Source organism: Triticum aestivum, chromosome 3B, assembly GCF_018294505.1.
Source record: "Triticum aestivum cultivar Chinese Spring chromosome 3B, IWGSC CS RefSeq v2.1, whole genome shotgun sequence".
NCBI classification, from domain to species: Eukaryota; Viridiplantae; Streptophyta; class Magnoliopsida; order Poales; family Poaceae; genus Triticum; species Triticum aestivum.
In genome coordinates, this window is record NC_057801.1 from 145,714,662 (window position 1) to 145,736,752 (window position 22,091).

Genomic DNA, 22,091 nt, shown 5'->3' on the forward strand with positions numbered 1-22,091 from the left:
TCTTGCCTCCCCGTGTAGTCTGCAAGCTCCGCCACCGCCCGTTACGCCGCCTCGAGCAAGCCCCGAGCGCTAGGACACCCCGCATCACCGGCTACCTCGTCTTCTGCATCCTCTGCCGCCGAAGATTGCTCTCGTCGCCCCGCTTGCTCCGATGCCTCCCCCGAGCTGCTGACCTGCTCCTCGACCCTGCTGTGAGATTCTACTCCGGACCCCTCTTCTCCCTCTCTCGTTTGCGCCCGCTAACCTCATCCCCAACCATGGCCGAAGCTCGCCTCCGCCCGAGCTCCTCGCCGGTGCTATTTCGGCGACCTTTTGGTCACACCATCGTGTCCAACGGATTCGTGAGCATGCGTACGTCATGCGTATGCCGTTAGCTAGTCGATCTGCACGCTGTAGCAACGAAACCGCCGCCAACCGAACCACGGCAGCCGCAAACCTCGTCGCCGGCGTCGATTCCGGCGACCCCCGCGTCCAACTCCACTGCTCCTTGAAGCGGCAGAGCAAGGGCTATGCCCTGGTGCCCTCAGCGCCTAAACCTGCCGCCTGTAGCGCGTTCCCGAGGGACGCCGCCGCGTTGGTGTGCTCGTCGGTGTTCAACTCCGGCGTGCTGATGTGGGAACATCATTAGCCGCTAAGAGCCACGCTAATTAATACTAGTGACACTGACAGCTGGGCCCAACTGCCTAACTAACCACTGTTTATTTCCTGTTTAGTTTTAATTAACCATTGTGGCCCCACACGTCACTTTGACCGTGTCCGTTGACCCGACCCCACCTGTCTGTGGCACTAACTGACTCTGGGTCACTAACCAGTGGACCCCACTGGTCAGGTTTGACCCTGGTCAGCCTCGGTTGACTTGCTGACGTCATGCTTACGCAGTGCTGACGCAGTAGTTGATTTTCTGGTTTTAAAATAAATCAGAAAATCCAGAAAAAGGCCTAAACTTCTAAAAATCATATAAAATCAACCGTAACTCCAAATGAAATAAATTATATATGAAAAATGATCAGAAAAATCCAATCTATCCATCTGTATCATTTTCATGCATGTTAGAACAACTTATGGCTGCTGTTTAGGACAAATCATATAAATGGCATTTGAATTTCACATATGGAGTTTGGATTTGAACTTAGGGTTCAAACCAACTTCATTTAACTTTGTTGCTAGCTGCATTAGCTCAAAACACCAGCATGTTGCCATGTCATGATGATGCATCATAATGTGCATTGCATTGATTGCGTTTCTTCTCTGTTGCCGGTAATTGTTCCCTCTCAGTAGACGTGGTTCCGACGATGAGATCGATGACACCGATGAAGAGCTATATTATCTTCAGAAGTGCCAGGCAAGCAAAACCCCCTTGTTCATTCCGATAAAATCCCACTCTCTTGCTCCTGCTCTCTTTTACTGCATTAGGACAACAACGATTCATCTGTTACATGCTGCGGTAGCTGAACCCCTTTCCTCTGCATGACCTGTCATTGCCATAGTAAATAGATGAAACCCACTAGCATGAGTAGGAGTTGTTTGAGCCCTAATGTGCCTACTCATTCATGCTTCTTTGTCATGCCTGCTACTGCTTAGAGTTGAGTCAGGTCTGATTCATCGGGGATGAATCAGAGGTGTGTGAACATGTCCTACTGTGTGTGAGCTAAATGTGTGAACACGATTTGGTAAAGGTAGCGGTGAGGGGCCATGTAGGAGTACATGGTGGGTTGTCTCATTACAGCCGTCCTCATTAACTGAGTTCTGTGTTTGTGATCCATGAACAGTTACTACCACACATTGGGCTCCGGGCGCTCCAAGCTCTCTCGACTTATTAATCAACCTGATCTCTGTCCAGGAGTTGCAACTAGTTTCTGGTGTTTGTAGGGAGTGTTAGTAGTCTACCAAGTGGCACCCGGTACAGGTGGGCTTGGGACAGACTAGGCACGGTGGCACGGTGTACCAAGTGGCACCCGGATGGTGGGCTTGGGAACCCTGCTCACATCGTTTGGGGCCGTGAGCGACACCCCGGCCAGATCTCCTTGCGGATGGAACCCGAATAGGCGATAAACCTGGACAAGAGACTTGTGTGGTTAGTCAGGTCGTGGCCGACACCCTCGCTGGGCTTCCGCTTGAAGGTTGCCGAGTACATGTCGTGTAAACGACGGTAAGTGGTGGGAGCGTGTGTGAAGAAGTACACCCCTGCAGGGTTAATATGATCTATTCGAATAGCCGTGTCCGCGGTAAAGGACTTCTGAGTTTCCTATACAGTTCATAGACAAGTGAAAGTGGATACTCTAAAATACGCAAGATAAGCGTGAGTGCTATGGATGGCGTTCTCGTAGGGAGACGGGAGCGGATCCATAGTGGTGTATTGACATGGTGAATATGCGGACTCGTGTGCGCCACCTCAAAAGAGTTACTTGGAGTCGTAGTTCAGGATAGCCACCGAGTCAAAGCTGGTTTGCTGCAGTTAAACCCCACCATCCCTTTGTTGATAATGATGCATATGTAGATAGTTCTGATGTAAGTCTTGCTGGGTACATTTGTACTCACGTTGCTTAATTTATGTTTTTGCAGAGAGACTTCAGTCTCGCTAGTAGTTCCACGTGGACTTCGACGTTTAGCTTGTTTCCTCAGCTATGATCTTGTGCCCTCGGCATGATCTGGTAGATAGACAGGCATCTCAGCCTTTTTCATTTGTAGATGTCTGTACTCAGACATGTTAAGCTTCCGCTTGTGCTTGATTTGTATGCTCTGAATGTTGGGTCATGAGACCCATGTTTGTAATATCTCGCTCCTCGGAGCCTATTGAATAAAATACTTGAGTTGTAGAGTCATGTTGTGATGCCATGTTGTATTTCCACATATCGAGCATATTGTGTGTATGTTATTGAAATGCTTGGTATGTGTGGGATCTGGCTATCTAGTTGTTTATCCTTAGTAGCCTCTCTTACCGGGAAATGTCTCCTAGTGCTTCCACTGAGCCATGGTAGCTTGCTACTGCTCCGGAACACTTAGGCTGGCCGGCATGTGTCCTTGTTCGTTCCTGTGTCTGTCCCTTCGGGGAAATGTCACGCGATGAATACTGGAGTCCTGTTAGTCCGCTACAGCCCGGTTCACCGGAGTCCTGCAAGCCCAGTGCTACAGCCTGGATTCACTCGCTGATGACCGACACGTTCGATGCTGGGTCATGGATGCCTGTCCCTGTAAGTTTGTGCCACTTTGGGTTTACGACTATCCATGTCAGCCCGGGATCCTTATCATATGGATGCTAGCGACACTGTCATATACGTCTGCCAAAAGGCGCAAACGGTCCCGGGCATAGGTAAGGTGACACCCGTGGGGATACCGTGCGTGAGGCCGCAAAGTGATATGAGGTGTTACATGCTAGATCGATGTGGCATTGAGTCGGGGTCCTGACAATCAACGTCCATGGAGACCGGCAATGGGGGCAACGCTCAAATTGGCCCCCGACCGAATATTATCCCGGAGACCCATACGGCTCCGTGATCGGGCCAGCAGTCTTCTTCAAGGGAAGGGAGTATGCCGTCTCCACCGGCACCCTATGTCAATCCATAGGTGTCAGACACTCTGGTGGAAGTGCTTCAAGGTGCTTCCAATGTGGAGGAGCACTGTACCCTTATGGGTACGGTTGAAAAGGTTCGGTCCATTAAAAGCAGATTGAACCAAGCCTATAACAGCCTTCTATCAGGCTTTGAGGTGAAGTAGTATATTTTTAGTTATGTCTAGAAGGAACAACTGTATATAGATAGTAGCCCCTGAGACTCTATTCGGCGTTTCCCAAAGAAGGGACGAGCAGCGGATCGAATAATATATCACAAGAGCTAACATATATGTCTATGTTGGTGAGCAGGTTGCGAAGTTGGCGGCAGCCTCGCATGCATTTGAAGTTTACGAACTAAAGCGGAGGCTGGAGGCAAAACAAGGTATGTTATACCGAAGCATACCTGAACTGATATGAGTTCCAATTTGTTATCTAACTGAGCTTTATATTTATGCTCATACCTGACTCGTCTGAGGTCGAAGCCCTCAAGAGTGCACTAGCCGCAGCCAAGAACAAGGCGGACGAGGAACGCACCGCTCGCCAAAAGCATCACGCGAGGTTGGATGAAGTCCAACAAGAGCTCTCAGACACCATAAAGATATGTGAGTCTTTGGAATGCAAGGTGACAGATCAAGAATCCGATCTTACTGCGGTGCTCCAAAGTGCAAAGGAGGCCTGGGTTGAAGCCCAAGGTGCCTATCAGGAGATCCGCGAGGCCAAGAAGATCACGGCTGGTAAGAATTTTAATATGCAGAGAAAATATGTAAGGAGAAAGTATACCTTCTTGACACGCATTTGGAGTTCTCCTGGAGCATTTGAGGATTTGCCCTGAAGTGTTGCAGATGCTACTGATTTCTTCCGAGCCGAGGAGGAGAGCTCAACAGAGAAACTGTTCTGGTCACAATACCATGAGCCGGAGCAGCCCTTACCCCTCAACAATCAGCTGAAATAGTTGACCGAGCTGCATAGGATGGTCGAGCTGGCCATGAAGGATGTCATAATCCGTTTTTGGCCAGCCAAACCAATACCTAGTAGCTACTTCGGGCTTGTGAAGCGGCTAGTCGATGCCTTCCCAAGGCTAGATGCTATTAAGCGGTCGGTCTGCATCAAAGGTGCCAGGATGGCCTTCGCCCGTGTCAAGGTACAATGGGCAAAGATGAATGCCACTAGTCTTGCAACTGAAGGACCGCTCGCAGGCAAGGAGCATCGTACACCGGAGAAGTACTTCAACGACGTCCTTGAAGGATCCCGCATTATAGAGGGCCTGTGCTCAAAGGACGTGATGTTTGAATGATTGTATCCGCAATGCCCAGGCTATGTGATGAAAACAAACATTCGTATAAAGTTAGTCTTGTTTCACCTTAATTTATTAATCCTCCATTGCGGACGTTTATTAAATCTGACAGTTGGCCAGTCGTCGGCTTCAACCCCTCACATAGATATTATTGGGGGTGTTCGGTACAACACAGAAACACACTTAACCCTACGATTTGGTCCATGAAGGAGGTGCTAGTGCGGCGAACCAGGCAATCAGACTATGCGTCTTTACCACTCTCACTTAGCCATAGGAGTTTGACAATAGAATTATAGGCGCAACCCCTGGTATTGATTGGCGATCTGAAATCGGGCGCTGTAAACACCTGACCAGGTTAAACTAGTCCTTCGTGTGACACGAAAAAATCAGAAGATATTTATAATGAGTCACCGAATAACTGACCAGCTCTCGCCACATCATGACAGTTAGTTTTCGGCTTTCTCTACTGAGGTTTTGTCCGGCCAACCAGAAACACAAACGCAGTAGTTCTCCCTTTACTTCCTTAGCAGAACAATCGAAACGTAAGGTAGTAACCATAGGAGCCGGGCAACCCAACTATTGACCCAAGATATGATTCAGAGCTGATGCATATAATGCTAGATTCAGGACGTCAAATTGCACTTGTGAAATTGTTCGGACTTATAATAAATCTAATAGATGTACGCGGCTGAATGGAGCCCCTGGCGATTTAGGTCAGGCCGAAGTGAACATGGCATTTAGATGATAAAAAAGAATACTGAAGAAGGAATAAGCCAGTACCAAGTAATTTGGGCGAAAAACTGTTTCCATTATATTCTTATTAATACGTCAAACATATTTGTACAGATAATGCTATAAGCACCGAGGCTATTTTACATGCCGAGTGCAAGAGAAAGAGGTGTACAACTATTTAAGAACATTGGGGGAGGTGATCTTGAAAGATCTTTTAGGTACTCCACCGTACATCTGTGCTTCTTTTCGCCTTGGTGTGTGATCCTTTGAGAGGAGTAATGAAATAAGTTTTCATAAGGGGCCGAAAAAGGGGCCCTTTGACACCATAAAAAGGGTGATGTAGGTTGTAACGATCCTAAAAAGGAAAACAAAATTAAGAAAAAGATAGATGGGGGTCCGGACGCGGTTGAGCCGTATTGTGGACCTCATCCTCAAAATGCCTTTATCGTCGCCCATGGTATTTTGAGTGCGTAATTGTGAGCACGCGGTACATACGCCGCTGTTTGGTTGGGGCGAAGACATAGGCCGGATTGCTAGTCGAGCTCCTGGTGGGCTGGACTATCATTCTGTGGGTAGTTCGGACTCATTTGACAGGGTCCGGTGGCTTGGATGCCAATGTGGAATTCGGCTTGATAAGGCTGACCTATACTTCCGCTGCGAGGGCCGCGGTGTGTTCCTCGGTATAGAGGGAACGATCCATGTTTCCATGAACTGTTATAACACCGCGTGGGCCCAACATTTTGAGTTTTAGATAAGCATAGTGCGGAACCACATTGAAGCGGGCAAATGCGGTTCGTCTGAGCAGTGCGTGATAGCCACTACGGAAAGGGACGATGTCGAAGATCAAGTCTTCGCTTCGGAAGTTGTCCGGTGAACTGAATACAACCTCCAAGGTGATTGAGCCCATGCAGCGGGCCTCTACACTAGGTATTACTCCTTTAAAGGTAGTTTTAGTGGGTTTGATTCTTGACGAGTCAATACCAATTTTCCGGACTGTGTCCTGATAGAGCAGATTAAGACTGCTGCCGCCGTCCATGAGGACTCTCGTGAGGTGGCATCCATCGATAATTGGATTGAGGACTAATGCGGTTGAACCTCCATGACGGATACTGGTCAGATGATCCCTGCGATCGAAGGTGATCGGGCATGCTGACCACGGGTTGAATTTTGGGGCGACTGGCTCTATCGCATAGACGTCGCTTAGCACGCGTTTGCGCTCCCTTTTGGGGATGTGGGTAGTGTATATCATGTTCACCGTCTTGACTTGGGGGGGGATTTCTTTTGTCCCCCTATGTTCGGTGGGCAAGGATCCTCATCGTTATCCTTGCTGGGCGACCCTTTCCCCGTGTGTTCGGTGTTTAACTTGCCGGCCTGTTTGAAGACCCAACAACTTCTGTTGGTATAGTTAGCAGGCTTGTCAGGGGTGTCGTGAATCTGGGAAGGTCGATCAAGTATTCGGTCCAAGCTAGATGAGTCGTCCTTGTTTCTTTTGAATGACCTCTTCTGTTGATCGGGCTTGGAGCCACTGAATCCGGCGTTGACCACCGTGTCTTCGGTATTGTCGGTGTTGCTTCGACGCTTGTTTTTGTTGCATCGGGGCATGCCGTTTCTGTTCTTTGCTTCGGAAGTGCCAGGATCGCTGGTACTGTTGCTGCTGCGCGCCAACCAGCTATCTTCGCCCATGCAAAATCGGGTCATGAGCGATGTGAGGGCTGCCATAGACTTCGGCTTTTCTTGGCCGAGGTGTCGGGCAAACCATTCGTCACGGATGCTGTGTTTGAAGGCTGCTAGAGCCTCGGCGTCCGGACAGTCAACAATTTGGTTCTTTTTGACTAGGAACTGGGTCCAGAATTTTCTGGCTGACTCTCCGGGCTGCTGGACTATGTGACTAAGGTCATCAGCGTCCAGGGGCCGGATATAGGTGCCCTGGAAGTTGTCTCTAAAGGCACCCTCCAGGTATTCCCAACTCCCAATAGAATTTCTGGGAGGTTGTTTAACCAATGCTGAGCTGGTCCCTTAAGCTTGATAGAGAGGTATTTGATGGCATGTAGATCATCACCGCGAGCCATGTGAATGTGGAGAAGGAAATCTTTGATCCAAACTGCAGGATCCGTTGTACCATTGTATGATTCGATGTTCACGGGTTTAAACCCTTCTAGGAACTAGTGTTCCATCACCTCATCAGTGAAGCATAGGGGGTGCGCGGCGCCTCTATATCGGGCCACGTCACGGCGTAGTTTGAATCGAGTCTGTATGTGGTTTTCATCTCGGGTGAAGTTACGCTTGTCGCGCCAGGATTGACGGCCGTCTTCTCACGTTGGGGCTGGGCCCCTTGATCCGTATATTGATCCGGTCTAACTAGCTCTATTATCCAGGTAGTGTCGTAGGTCATAAGTGTATCCTGCAGCCGCTGTCTCTTTACCTTTATGGCGGGGTGGTGCAGGCGGGTGTTCGGCTTGAGTTGCCGCTCTGTCTCGGCCACGTGGTGGTCGGTCAAGTCCGTCAATAGCATTACGCTTGGGCGGTATAGGTTCTGGGGCCTCATCGTTGAATTGAGGTAGCAGTTTGCGCTTTGGGTAACTCTTGGTTGGGCGTCCGAGGCCATATTCCTCGGCTGCCAGGACATCAATCCATCTGTCATTGAGCAGATCCTGATCATCTTGAAGCTGCTACTGCTTCTTCTTCAAGCTTCTTGCAGTGGCTATTAGTCGTCGCTTAAAGCGCTCTTGTTCGAAGGGTTCCTCTGGCACGATGAATTCTTTGTTGCCGAGGCTCTCGTCTTCTTCGGAGATTGGTATGTAATCATCATCCTCCGAACCCTTGTTTCCGCTTGGATTGTCGGGGTTGACTTGCCCCTCCTCCCAATCATCATGTTTGGATGTTGGTTCGACTGGGGCTTCTTGGTATTTGGCATTATCCGGAGTATTGTTGTCTTCGGTGCCGGTATTGCTGTCTTTTTCTTGGCGCGGTTTAGAGCGGCGCCACTGATGACGATGCTTTGGTGGTGCCTTAGGAGACTTATTCTCGACTGGGTCTTTCCCACCTTCGTCGTCATCCTCTTTGGGTGTATCCACCATATACACGCCATATGTGGAGGTAGCCGTCCAGCGTCCGGTAAGCGGCGGGTTCTGGCCTTATTCTTCTCTGGCATCGTCGTCCATGTCGTCGATGTCCTCGGAAGCATAATCAAGCATGCCGGTTAAGTCCTCGACAGTGGCTATGAAGTGGGTGGTGGGTGGGACGTAAAATTCCCTTCTCTCAGCCTCTAGTGCAGGTTGGGCATAGTTCAGCAGCGATTCTTCCATAATGGCGAGAGATCGCATTAGGTCCAGAGCCTCGTGTAAGGGTGAGGTATGGACAAGGAAGCGAGAATCCGTGGAGTGGGGCGGTACAAGATTTCCCTGGTCGAGCTCATGCAACACAGATCTCGAGAGTTCGGAGCTGGTGCACGGAGGTGAGTCCGGCTCGGTGAGGATAAAGGGAGCTGGGAGTGATTCTGGGCCGGTCAATGAGGCGATTCCCTCCATATTTCTAGTGTTGAGCTCTATGGTTGTGAAGAGCCCGGCGGGTTCTAAACTCCCGTCTTCGGACTCGGTGAGGAGTTCGGGATCTGAGGCCGGAACATCAGTTGAGGCTGCGAGCCCTTGGAAGATCAAGTCTCCTTGGACATCAGCGACGTAGTTTAGGTTTCCGAAACTTATCTGATGACCAGGGGCGTAGCTATCGATCTGCTCCAGATGTCCAATCAAATTGGCACGCAGTGCGAAGCCTCCGAATACAAAGATTTGGCCGGGGAGAAAAGTCTCCCTCAGGGTAGTGTTGATGTGGATGGTTGATGGAGCCATCGAGCCTTCTGGTGACGGCATAGTGGAACTCTCAATGAAAGCACCAATGTCGGTGTCAATGAGGGAAATATGCCCTAAAGGCAATAATAAAGTTATTATTTATTTCCTTATTTCATTGTAAATGTTTATTATTCATGCTCTAATTGTATTAACCGGAAACTTAGTACATGTGTGAATACATAGACAAAACATAGTGTCCCTAGTATGCCTCTACTTGACTAGCTCATTAATCAAACATGGTTATGTTTCCTAACCATAGACATGTGTTTTCATTTGATGAACGGGATCACATCATTAGGAGAATGATGTGATGGACAAGACATATCCAATAGCTTAGCATCATGATCGTTACAGTTTCATTGCTACTGCTTTCTTCATGGCTTATAAATGTTCCTCGGACTATGCGATTATGCAACTCCCGAATACCGGAGGAACACTTTGTGTGCTACCAAATGTCACAACATAGAAAGGTGATTATAAAGGTGCTCTACAGGTGTCTCAGAAGGTGTTTGTTGGGTTGGCATAGATCAAGATTAGGATTTGTCACTCCATGTTTCGAAGAGGTATCTCTGGGCCCTCTCGATACTCATCACTATAAGCCTTGCAAGCAATGTGATTAATGAGTTAGTTGCGGGATGAAGTATTACGGAACAAGTAAAGAGACTTGCCGGTAACGAGATTGAACTAGGAATGATGATACCGACGATCGAATCTCGGGCAAGTAACATAGCGATGACAATGGGAACAACGTATGTTGTTATGCGGTTTGACCGATAATGATCTTCATAGAATATATAGGAACCAATACGAGCATCCGGGTTCCGCTATTGGTTATTGACCGGAGACGTGGCTCGGTCATGTCTACATAGTTCTCGAACCCGTAGGGTCCGCATGCTTAACATTTGATGATGATTGGTATTATGAGTTTATGTGATTTGATGTACCAAAGGTCATTCGGAGTCCTGGATGTGATCACGGACATGACGAGGAGTCTCGAAATGGTCGAGACATAAAGATTGATATATTGGACGATTATATTCGGACTCCAGAAGTGTTCCAGAAAAGTTTCAGATAAAACAGGAGTGCCGGAGGGTTACCGGAACCCCCGGGGGGAACTAGTAGGCCTCGATTGGCCTTAGTGGAGAGAGAGGAGGGCTTGCCGCACGCCCCCCTTGAGCCCGAATAGGAAAAGGGAAGGATGCGGCACCCCCCCCCCCTTTCCTTCTCCCTCTCTCCCTCTCCTTCCTTCCCCCTCTCTCCTTCTTGGTGGAAACCTACTAGGACATGGAGTCCTAGTAGGATTCCCCCTTTGGGGGTGCACCAAGGAGGGTTGGCCGGCCTCCCCTCTCCTCCTTTATATACGGGGGAGGGGGCACCCCATAGACACACAAGTAGAACAAGTTGATCTTTAGCCCTGTGCGGTGCCCCCCTCCATAGTTTTCCACCTTGGTCATATCATCGTAGTGCTTAGGCGAAGCCCTGCGCCAGTAACTTCATCATCACTGTCACCATGCCGTCATGCTGACGGAACTCTCCCTCGGCCTCAAATGGATCTAGAGTTCGAGGGACATCACCGAGTTGAACGTGTGCAGATCACGGAGGTGGCAAGCATTCGGTACTTGATCGGTTGAATCGCGAAGACGTTCGACTACATCAACCGTGTTAGATAACGCTTCCGCTTTCGGTCTACGAGGGTACATGGACACACTCTCCCCCTCGTTGCTATGCATCACCTCGTTAGATCTTGCATGATCGTAGGAAGTTTTTGAAATTACTGCGTTCCCCAACAGTGGCATCCGAGCCAGGTCTATGCGTAGATGTTATATGCACGAGTAGAACACAAAGATTTGTGGGCGATAATAGTCATACTGCTTACCTGCATATCATACTTTGATTTGGCGGTATTGCTGGATGAAGCGGCCCAGACCGACATTACATGACCACGTTCATGAGACTGGTTCTATCGACGTGCTTATGCACATAGGTGGCTGGCGGATGTCTTTTTCTCCAACTTTAGTTTAATCGAGTGTGGTTACGCCCGGTCTTTGTTGAAGGTTAAAACAACACACTTGACGAAAAATCGTTGTGGTTTTGATGCGTAGGTAAGAACGGTTCTTGCTAGAAGCCCATAGCAGTCACGTAAAACTTGCAACAACAAAGTAGTGGATGTCTAACTTGTTTTTGCAGAGCTTGCTGTGATGTGGTATGGTCAAGGCAAGATGTGATATAAATTGTTGTATGAGATGATCATGTTTTGTAACAAAGTTATCGGCAACTGGCAGGAGCCATATGGTTATCGCTTTATTGTATGCAATGCAGTCGCCATGTAACTATTTTACTTTATCACTAAGCGGTAGCGATAGTCGTAGTAACAATAGTTGGCGAGACGACAACGATGCTATGATGGAGATCAAGGTGTTGCGCCGGTGACCATGGAGATCATGATGATGCTTTGGTGATGGAGATCATGATCACAAGATGATGATGTTAATATCATGTCACATATTTTGGTTGCATGTGATGTTTATATTTTATGCATCTTATTTTGCTTAGTACGGCGGTAGCTTTATAAGATGATCCCTTACTAAATTTCAAGGTATAAGTGTTCTCCCTGTGTATGCACCATTGCGACAATTATTCATGCTGCGACACCACGTGATGATCAGGTGTGATAGGATCTACATTCACATACAACGAGTGCAAGCCAGATTTGCACACGTAGAATACTCGGGTTAAACTTGACGAGCCTAGCATATGCAGATATGGCCTTGGAACACTGGAGACCGAAAGGTCGAGCGTGAATCATATAGTAGATATGATCAACATAGTGATGTTCACCATTGAAAACTACTCCATCTCACGTGATGATCGGACATGGTTTAGTTCATTTGGATCATGTGATCATTTAGATGACTAGAGGGATGTCTATCTAAGTGGGAGTTCTTAAGTAATATGATTAATTGAACTTTAATTAATCATGAACTTAGTCCTGATAGTATTTTTCAAATTATGTTGTAGATCAATAGCTCACGCTGTAGCTTCCCTATGTTTTTATATGTTCCTAGAGAAAACTAAGTTGAAAGATGATAGTAGCAATGATGCGGACTGGGTCCGTAATCTGAGGTTTATCCTCATTGCTGCACAGAAAAATTATGTCCTTGATGCATCGCTAGGTGACAGACCTATTGCAGGAGCAGATGCAGACGTTATGAATGTTTGGCTAGCTCAATATGATGACTACTTGATAGTTTAGTGCACCATGCTTTACAACTTAGAACCGGGACTTCAAAAACGTTTTTGAAACATCACGGGGCATATGAGATGTTCCAAGAGCTGAAATTGGTATTTCAGACTTATGCTCGTGTCAAGAGGCATGAGACCTCTGACAAGTACTTTGCCTAAAAGATGGAGGAGAATTTCTCAACTAGTGAGCACGTGCTCAGAATGTCTGGGTACTACAATCACTTGAATCAAACAGGAGTTAATCTTCCAGATAAGATAGTGATTGACAGAGTTCTCTAGTCGCCACCACCAAGTTACTGGAACTTCATGATGAACTATAGTATGCAAGGGATGACGAAAACTATTCCCGAGCTCTTCATGATGCTGAAATCGACGAAGGTAGAAATCAAGAAAAGTATCAAGTGTTGATTGACAAGACCACTAGTTTCAAGAAAAAGGGCAAAGGGAAAGAAAGGGAACTTCAAGAAGAATGGAAAGCAAGTTGCCAGTCCCGTGAAGAAGCCCAAAGCTGGATCTAATCCTGAAACTAAGTGATTTTGCTGCAAAGGAAATGGTCACTGGAAGCGAAACTACCCCAAATACTTGGTGGATAAGAAGGATGGCAAAGTAAACAAGGGTATATTTGATATACATGTCATTGATGTGTACCTTACTAGTGTTTATAGTAGCCCCTTTGTATTTGATACTTGTTCGGTTGCTAAGATTAGTAACTCGAAACAGGAGTTACAGAATAAACAAGACTAGTTGAGGGTGAAGTGACGATGTGTGTTGGAAGTGGTTCCAAGATTGATATGATCATCATTGCACACTCCCTATACTTTCAAGATTAGTGTTCAACCTAAATAAATGTTATTTGGTGTTTGCATTGAGCATAAATATGATTAGATCATGTTTATTGCGATATGATTATTCATCTAAGACAGAGAATAAATTGTTATTCTATTTACATGAATAAAAACTTCGATGGTCATACACCCAATGCTTATGGTTTATTGAATCTTGATCGTAGTGATACACATATTCATAATAGTGATGCCAAAAGATGCAAAGTTGATAATGATAGTCCAACATATTTGTGGCACTACCGTTTGGGTCATATCTGTGTAAAGCGCATGAAGAAACTCCATAAAGATGGACTTTTGGAATCACTTGATTATGAATCATTTGATGCTTGCGAACCGTGCCTTATGGGAAAGATGACTAAAACTCTTTTCTCCGGAATAATGGAACGAGCTAGTGACTTATTGGAAATAATACATACCGATGTATGTGATCCAGTGAGTGTTGATGCTTGTGGCGGGTATCATTATTTTTTGACCTTCACAAATGATTTGAGAAAATATGGGTATATCTACTTAATGAAACACAAGTCTGAAACATTTGAAAAGTTCAAAGAATTTAAGAGTGAAGTGGAGAATCTTCGTAACAAGAAAATAAAGTTTCTATGATCTGATCACAGAGGAGAATATTTGAGTTACGAGTTTGGCCTTCATTTAAAACAATGTGGAATAGTTTCACAGCTCACGGCACATAGAACACCACAGCGTAATGGTGTGTCCGAACATCAAAACCGCACTTTATTGGATATGGTGCGATCTATGATGTCTCTTACCGGGTTACCTCTATATTTTTGGGGTTGTGCATTAGAGACAGCTGCATTCACTTTAAATAGGGCACCATCAAAATCCGTTGAGATGACGCCTTATGAACTGTAGTTTGGCAAGAAACCAAAGTTGTCGTTTCTTAAAGTTTGCGGCTGCGATGCTTATGTGAAAAAGCTTCAACCTGATAAGCTCGAACCCAAATCAGAGAAATGTGTCTTCAAAGGATACCCAAAGGAAACTGTTGGGTACACCTTCTATCACAGATCCGAAGGCAAGATCGTTGCTAAAAATGGATCCTTTCTAGAGAAGGAGTTTCTCTCGAAAGAAGTGAGTGGGAGGAAAGTAGAACTTGATGAGGTAATTGTACCTTCTCCCAAATTGGAAAGTAGTTCATCGCAGAAATTAGTTCTAGTGATTCCTACAACAATTAGTCAGGAAGCTAATGATGATGATCATGAAACTTCAGATCAAGTTAGTACAGAACATCGTAGGTCTTCTAGAGTATGGTCCACACCAGAATGGTATGGTAATCCTATTCTGGAAGTCATGTTACTAGAGCATGATGAACCTACGAACTATGAGGAAGCGATGATGAGCCTAGATTCCGCGAAATGGCTTGAGGCCATGAAATCTGAGATGGGATCCATGTATGAGAACAAAGTGTGGACTTTGGTGGATTTGCCCGATGATCGGCAAGCCATAGAATATAAATGGATCTTCAAGTGGAAGATGAACACTGATAGTTGTGTTACTATCTACAAAGCTCGACTTGTCGCAAAAGGTTTTCAAAAAGTTCAAGGAGTTAACTACGATGAGACTTTCTCACCCGTAGCGATACTTAAGTCTGTCTCAATCATGTTAGCAATCGCCGCATTTTATGATTATGAGATTTGGCAGATGGATGTCAAAATTGTATTCCTGAATGGATTTCTTGAAGAAGAGTTGTATATGATGCAACCAGAAGGTTTTTTCAATCCAAAGGGTGCTAACAAAGTGTGCAATCTCCAGCGATCCCTTTATGGACTGGTGCAAGCTTCTCGGAGTTGGGATAAACGCTTTGACAGTGTGATCAAAGCATATGGTTTTATACAGACTTTTGGAGAAGCCTGTATTTACAAGAAAGTGAGTGGGAGCTCTGTAGAATTTCTAATATTGTATGTGGATGTCATATTTTTGATTGGAAATGATATAAAATTTCTGGATAGCATAAAGGGATACTTGAAATAAGAGTTTTTCAATGAAAGACCTTGGTGAAGCTGCTTACATATTGGGCATCAAGATCTATAGAGATAGATCAAGACGCTTGATAAGATTTTTCAATGACTAAATACCTTGACAAGTTTTAGAAAGTGTTCAGAATGGATCATTCAAAGAAGGAGTTCTTGTCTGTATTACAAGGTGTAAATTTGAGTAAAGACTCAAAGCCCGACCATGGCAGAAGATAGAAATAGAATGAAAGTCATTCCCTATGCTAGAGTCATAAGTTCTATAAAGTATGATGTACTGTGTACTAGACCTATTGTGTACCTTGCCATGAGTTTGGCAAAGGGGTACAATAGTGATCTAAGAGTAGATCACTGGATAGTGGTCAAAATTATCCTTAGTGAGTACTAAGGAAATGTTTCTCGGTGATGGGGGTGATAAAGAGTTCGTCGTAAAGAGTTCCGTTGATACAAACTTTTACACCGATCCAGATGACCCTAAGTCTCAATCTGGATACATATTGGAAGTGGGAGAAATTAGCTAGAGTAGCTCTATGCAGAGCATTGTAGACATAGAATATTTGCAAAATACATACGGCTCTAATTGTGACAGACCCGTTAACTAAACTTCTCTCACGAACAAAACATGATTGATGTCTACTATACAACCTTCTTCTTGTAGACGTTGTTGGGCCTGCAAGTGCACAGGTTTGTAGGACAGTAGCAAATTTCCCTCAAGTGGATGGCCTAAGGTTTATCAATCCATGGGAGGCGTAGGATGAAGATGGTCTCTCTCAAGCAACCCTTCAACCAAATAACAAAGAGTATCTTGTGTCCCCAACACACCCAATACAATGGTAGATTGTATAGGTGCACTAGTTCGGCGAAGAGATGGTGATACAAGTGCAATATGGATGGTAGATATAGGTATTTGTAATCTGAAATTATAAAAACAGCAAGGTAACTAATGATAAAAGTGAGCGTAAACGGTATTGCAATGATAGGAAACAAGGCCTAGGGTTCATACTTTCACTAGTGCAAGTTCTCTCAACAATAATAACATAGATAGATCATATAACAATCCCTCAACATGCAACAAAGAGTCACTCCAAAGCCACTAATAGAGGAGAACAAATCAAGAGATTATGGTAGGGTACGAAACCACCTCAAAGTTATTCTTTCGGATCGATCTATTCAAGAGTTCGTAGTAAAATAACATGAAGCTATTCTTTCTGCTCAATCTATCATAGAGTTCATACTAGAATAACACCTTAAGACACAAATCAACCAAAACCCTAATGTCACCTGGATACTCCATTGTCACCTCAAGTATCCGTGGGCATGATTATACGATATGCATCACACAATCTCAGATTCATCTATTCAACCAACACAAAGTACTTCAAAGAGTGCCCCAAAGTTTCTACCGGAGAGTCAAGGCAAGAACGTGTGCCAACCCCTATGCATAGGTTCATGGGCGGAACCCGCAAGTTGGTCACCAAAACATACATCAAGTGGCACATGATATCCCATTGTCACCACAGATAAGCATGGCAAGACATACATCAAGTGTTCTCAAATCATTAAAGACTCAATCCGATAAGATAACTTCAAAGGGAAAACTCAATTCATCACAAGAGAGTAGAGGGGGGAGAAACATCATAAGATCCAACTATAATAGCAAAGCTCGCGATACATCAAGATCGTGCCATAGAGGGAACACGAGAGAGAACACGAGAGAGAGAGAGAGATCAAACACATAGCTACTGGTACATGCCCTCAGCCCCGAGGGTGAACTACTCCCTCCTTGTCATGGAGAGCGCCGGGATGATGAAGATGGCCACCGGTGAAGGATCCCCCTCCGGCAGGGTGCCGGAACGGGCTCCCGAGAGGTTTTTGGTGGCTATAGAGGCTTGCGGCGGTGGAACTCCCGATCTATCTTTATATTCGATGTTTTTAGGGTACATAGGCTTATATAGGCGAAAGAAGTCGGTCGGGGGAGCCTCGAGGGGCCCACGAGAGGGTAGGGCACACCCAGGGGGTGGGCGCCCCCCTGTCTCGTGGCTTCCTTGATGACCCCCCGGCTTGCACTCCAAGTCTCCTGGATCATAATCTTTCCAAAAATCACGCTGCCGAAGGTTTCATTCCGTTTGGACTCCGTTTGATATTCCTTTTCTTCGAAATACTGAAACAGGCAATAAAACAACAATATGGGTTGGGCCTCCAGTTAATAGGTTAGTCCCAAAAGTGATATAAAAGTGTATAATAAAGCCCATAATCATTAAAAATAGATAATATAATAGCATGGAACAATCAAAAATTATAGATACATTGGAGACGTATCAAGCATCCCCAAGCTTAATTCCTGCCCGTCCTCGAGTAGGTAAATGATAAAAACAGAATTTTTGATGTGGAATGCTACCTAGCATAATTCTTAATGTATTTCTCTTTATTGTGGCATGAATGTTCAGATCCAAATGATTCAAAATAAAAGTTCATATTGATAAAAGAAATAGTAATACTTCAAGCATACTAATAAAAGCAATCATGTCTTCTCAAAATAACATGCCTAAAGAAAGTTCATCTCTATAAAATCATATAGTTAGGCTATGCTTCATTTTTGTCACACAAAGATGTTCCCAACTTCTATACCCCCAATGGCAAGCCAAGCAATCGTTTCGTACTTAAATAATCTCAAACTTTTTCAACCTTCACGCAATACATGAGCGTGAGCGATGGATATAGCACTATGGGTGGAATATAATAATGATTGGGGATTGTGTGGAGAAGACAAAAAGGAGAAAGTCTCACATTGACGAGGATAATCAACGGTCTATGGAGATGCCCATCAATTGATGTCAACATGAGGAGTAGGGATTGCCATGCAACGAATGCACTAGAGCTATAAATGAATGAAAGCTCAACAAAGGAAAACTAGTGGGTGTGCATCCAAATTGCTTGCTCACGAAGACCTAGGGCATTTGAGGAAGCCCATCGTAGGAATATACATGCCAAGTTCTATAATGAAAAATTCCCACTAGTATATGAAAGTGACAACCTATGAGACTCTCTACATGAAAAACATGGTGCTACTTTGAAGCACAATATATGAGACTCACTACATGAAGAACAAGGTGCTACTTTGAAGCACAAGTGTGGAAAAAGAGATAGTAACATTGACCCTTTTTATTTATTTTCTCTCTTTTTTTCTTATTTTTTTTGGCCTTTCTTTTTTATCTTTAGGCCTTTTTTTTGGGCAATGCTCTAATAATGATGATCATCACACTTTTATTGATTACAACACATGAATTACAACTCAAAACTAGAACAAGATATGACTCTATATGAATGCCTCCGGCGGTGTACCGGGATGGTGCAATGAATCAAGAGTGACATGTATGAAAAATTATGCATGGTGGCTTTGCCACAAATACGATGTCAACTACACTATCATGCAATGGCAATATGACTAAAGTAATGTATGTCATGATAAATGATGAACGGAATGGTGGAAAGTTGCATGGCAATATATCTCGGAATGGTTATGGAAATGCCATAAATAGGTAGGTATGGTGGCTGTTTTGAGGAAGATATAAGGAGGTTTATGTGTGATAGAGCGTATCATATCACGGGGTTTGGATGCACTGGCGAAGTTTGAACCAACTCTCAAGGTGAGAAAGGGCAATGCACGGTACCGAAGAGGCTAGCAATGATGGAAATGTAAAAGTGCGTATAATCCATGGACTCAACATTAGTCAAAAGAACTCATATACTTATTGCAAAAATTTAGAAGTCATCAAAAACCAAGCACTACGCGCATGCTCCTAGGGGGATAGATAGGTAGGAAAAGACCATCGCTCGTCCCCGACCGCCACTCATAAGGATGCACAAGCCAGGTACACTTCATGCTTCAAATTTGTTACACAACTTTAACCATACGTGCATTCTACGGGACTTGCTAACTTCAACACAAGCATTCTTTAAATTCATAATCACCCAACTAGCATGACTTTAATATCACTACCTCCATATCTCAAAACAATTATCAAGTATCAAGTTGATCATAGCATCCAATTCACTTCCTATGATAATTTTCATTCAAAATACTATGCTATTTAAGACTCTCAAAATAATATAAGTGAATTATGAGAGTTCATTAATTTCTACAAAATAGAACCACAGCCGTGCTCTAAAAAGATATAAGTGAAGCACTAGAGCAAACGACAAACTACTCCAACAAGATATAAGTGAAGATCAATGAGTAGATAAATAATTATGCAACTATGCGAAGACTCTCTCTCTCATTTAAGAATTTCAGATCTGGTTATTTTATTCAAACATCAAGCAAAGCAAAACAAAATGACATTGCAAGGATAGCACAACTCATGTGAAGAAGCAAAAAACTTAGGTTCAACCGATACTAACCGATAGTTGTTGAAGAAGAAAGGTGGGATGCCTACCAGGGCATCCCCAAGCTTAGATGCTTGAGACTTCTTGGAATATTATCTTGTGGTGCCTTGGTCATGCCCAATCTTGAGCTTTTGGGTCTCCTTAATTCCTTCCATATCACGGTTTCTCTTTTTATCAAAAGCTTCATCCACACCAAACTCAACAAGAACTCATGAGATAGGTTAGTATAAACCAATGCAACACATTATCATTTTCTACTGTAACAAATTACTAAGACTATTATTCAACATTTAATACTAAATGTCTCTGCATATTTAACACTCCTATCATCAAATAGAATCATTAAACAAGCAAACATATGCAAACAATGCAAACATAACAGCAATCTGCCAAAACAGTATAGTCTGTAAAGAATGCAAGATTCATCATACTTACCTAACTCCAAAAATTATAACAAAAATACTAAGATGTAAAATATTTATCAGATCCCATTGTCCAAAAAGATTCAACATTATATCACTCTCTGACTTTTCTAGGGAATTTTTGCAACAGCGGTAAACTTTCTGTTTTCAAACAGCAACATGTATACTAGCAAAATAACCATGGTAACGGCTATCCTTGATATTTTTATTGAAAATAAAGATGAAAACATTAATATAAATAACAGAAAGAAAATACTAACAAAACAAAATGATGCTCCAAGCAAAACACATATCATGTGGCGAATAAAAATATAGCTCCAAGTAAAATTACCGATGAACGAAGACGAAAGAGGGGATGCCTTCCGGGGCATCCCCAAGCTTAGTTGCTTGGTTGTCCTTGAATATTACCTTGGGGTTCCTTGGGAATCCCCAAGATTAGGCTCTTGCCACTCCTTATTCCATAGTCCATCGAATCTTTACTAAAAACTTGAAAACTTCAACCACACAAAACTCAAAACAAAACTCGTAAGCTTCGTTAGTATAAGAAAATAAATCACCACTTAGGTACTGTAATGAACTCATTCTAAATTCATATTGGTGTTAAACCTACTGTATTCCAACTTCTCTATGGTTCATACCCTTACATACTAGCCATATATTCATCAAAATAAGCAAACAACACATAGAAAACAGAATCTGTCAAAAACAGAACAGTCTATAGTAATCTGTATCAAACGTATACTTATGGAACCCCAAAAATTATGAAATAAATTGGTGTACTTGAGGAATTTTTCTATTAATCATCTGCAAAAAGAATCAACCTAAAACGACACTCCAGTAAATAACGAAAGCTAATCTCGTGAGCGCAAAGTTTCTGTTTTTTACAGCAAGATCATAAAGACTTCACCCAAGTCTTCACAAAGGCTCTACTTGGCACTTTATTGAAACAAAAGCTATAAAACATGATTACTAAAGTAGAATAATCATGTGGACACCCAAAAACATTAAGGGTAAATATTGGGTTGTCTCCCAACAAGCGCTTTTCTTTAATGTCTTTCTAGCTAGGCATGATGATGGCAATGATGCTCACATAAAAGATAAGAATTGAGACGTAAAGAGAGAATCATGAATAATATGACTAGCACATTTAAGTCTAACCCACTTCCTATGCATAGGTATTTTGTGAGCAAACAACCTTTGGGAACAATAATCAGTTAGCATAGGAAGGCAAAACAAGCATAACTTCAAGATTTTAAGCACATAGAGAGGAAACTTGATATTATTGCAATATGTAGAAGCATATGAACCTCTCTCATAATAATTTTCAGTAGCATCATGAATGAACTCAACAATATAACCAGCACCTAAAGCATTCTTTTCATGATCTACAAGCATAGAACATTTATTACTCTCCACATAAGCAAAATTCTTCTCATTCGGAATGGTGGGAGTATCATAAGAGAGTTGAACACTAAAAATTGTTTCCACATTAAAAGAGTAATGTTCAGAAAAAGGGTAATCATAATCATGGCCAGTTTTATAAATATAATCATCACTACTTTTTATAGCATAAGTTTCATCACAATAATCATCATAAGTAGCAAGTTCGTTCTCATCACAATCGATTGAAACCTCTCCCAAGATAGTGGAATCACTAAATAAATTTGACACTCTTCCAAATCCACTTTCATATTCATCACAATAAGATTCAACATCGTCCAAAATAGTGGGATCACTACTTCCTAAAGTTGACACTCTTCCAAACCCACTTTCGTCAATATAATCATAA